Source organism: Aethalodelphis obliquidens, unplaced genomic scaffold (genome assembly GCF_003676395.1).
Source record: "Aethalodelphis obliquidens isolate GAN/ISIS:26980383/991018 unplaced genomic scaffold, ASM367639v1 scaffold6, whole genome shotgun sequence".
In the NCBI taxonomy this organism is placed as follows: Eukaryota; Metazoa; Chordata; class Mammalia; order Artiodactyla; family Delphinidae; genus Aethalodelphis; species Aethalodelphis obliquidens.
This window is the reverse complement of record NW_020837950.1, coordinates 67,254,885-67,256,399: the sequence shown is the minus strand read 5'-3', so window position 1 is coordinate 67,256,399 and position 1,515 is coordinate 67,254,885. Positions and strand designations below refer to the sequence as shown.

The 1,515-nt window shown below is 42.9% G+C and overlaps 1 pseudogene; it reads left to right on the top strand.

The window, feature by feature from the left end:
- The first annotated feature begins 445 nt into the window (after positions 1-445).
- LOC113619282 (uncharacterized protein KIAA0895 pseudogene) lies at positions 446-1,263 on the top strand (annotated as a pseudogene).
- The last annotated feature ends 252 nt before the right edge of the window (positions 1,264-1,515 follow it).

Genomic DNA, 1,515 nt, shown 5'->3' with positions numbered 1-1,515 from the left:
ATTTACACACAATAAAATGCACATCTTTTACATGCAGAGTTTGATGAATTTTGGCTAATTGATACAGTCATGTAACCACCATAAAAATCAAGTTAGATTATCCCCATTGTTCCCTGGTGTCCCTTCCTAGTCACCTTACCAGGGCATTGAACAACCACTAATCTGTGTTGTCATTATAAATTTTATTTGACTCTTCCAAAGTGTCATATAAATAACATTATACAGAGTACCTTCCAGCACCTGCGGGCTGGAGGGAACGCTGCTCACAGCTCTCTGTCAGCACGTCTTCGTGTGTCCCTACCCGCCTTATCCTGCACCCAGTCGCCCAGAGCAACCTTCCTCCGCGACCCCGCATCTGAGGCATGGCTGCAGGCTACAGGTCGCCCTCGCGGTTCCTGTCTGGCCCTCGCCCCCAGCGCCCGCCGCCCGCGGCCTCATTGGGACGATGCTGGAGTCCACTCGCGGAACGGAAAAGCTTCACTGGCCTGAGCAAGAACTTGCTAAGAAGTCTATTCTAAATGCAAAAGAGTCCTTGATCATTGACAGCAAAAGAAGCATGCCACATTTACCTCCTGGAATACTAAAGGACATTTTCACAACTGGAACCAGTAGTTACAATGTCCTACTACAGAGCAAAGAGGAGAAAGAGCATCATTCACTAAAACAGTCTTCCTCAACCTACTCCAAAAGATGTAGAAAACCCAGCAATCTCGTAGCTAGCTCTTCACGTAGTAAAGATCTTCGCAAGATAAAAGCCCCAGTGCCTGTGATGAGCAGTGGTACTTGGTACTGCCTAGAAAGGCAGCCTGCTGTTTTTGTCACTAGTTCAGTGTCAAGTCCTGTAAAGTTTACACATGGTATCTCTGTCACAGGAAACAGCGTAGTACTGCCACCTACACCCCAAAATGAAAGAAAGGTCAAGCGACGCCATTTCCCTACTTTTCCAAAGCCAAAGCCACAGCCTCAGCTGTCTAGAAGTTTTGAAAAAGGAGATGAATTTTCTGGAAGGAAATTTTGTATACTGACTGCTATAAAGCCCACCAACTTGGAGAAAGAAAAAGTGAGACTCTTAGGTCTGACTTCACCTACAATCCTCAGTTTGAATATGCTAATCCTTCTCTGCTAAGTGTCTTAACCAATCACAACAAAGCACCTGACCAGTTTCTTAGGCAGGTAAAATGCTACTTCAGTAGTGGTATTTCATTTTATGTAATGAAAACAATTATTTGCCATCTTATAGAAAGCCAAAAAGAGTTGTTTTAAAATATTCCAATTATTTATAGTTAACTCTCATCCAGAACATGTAAATATGTGACAAGAAATCTCCAAGCGAGTGTCACAACTCATATGTAAACTACTTCGCACTAATCAAAATCTACAAAGAATCTATTATATAGACGTTGTGTCAGGAAGCAACTATATTAGGAAAAAGCTTCAGATTCTGGTTCCAATCTTTCATTTGGGAGTTACAAACTTATGGCCCATTCGTCAGCCCACAGACAAGTGTTTGTGTTT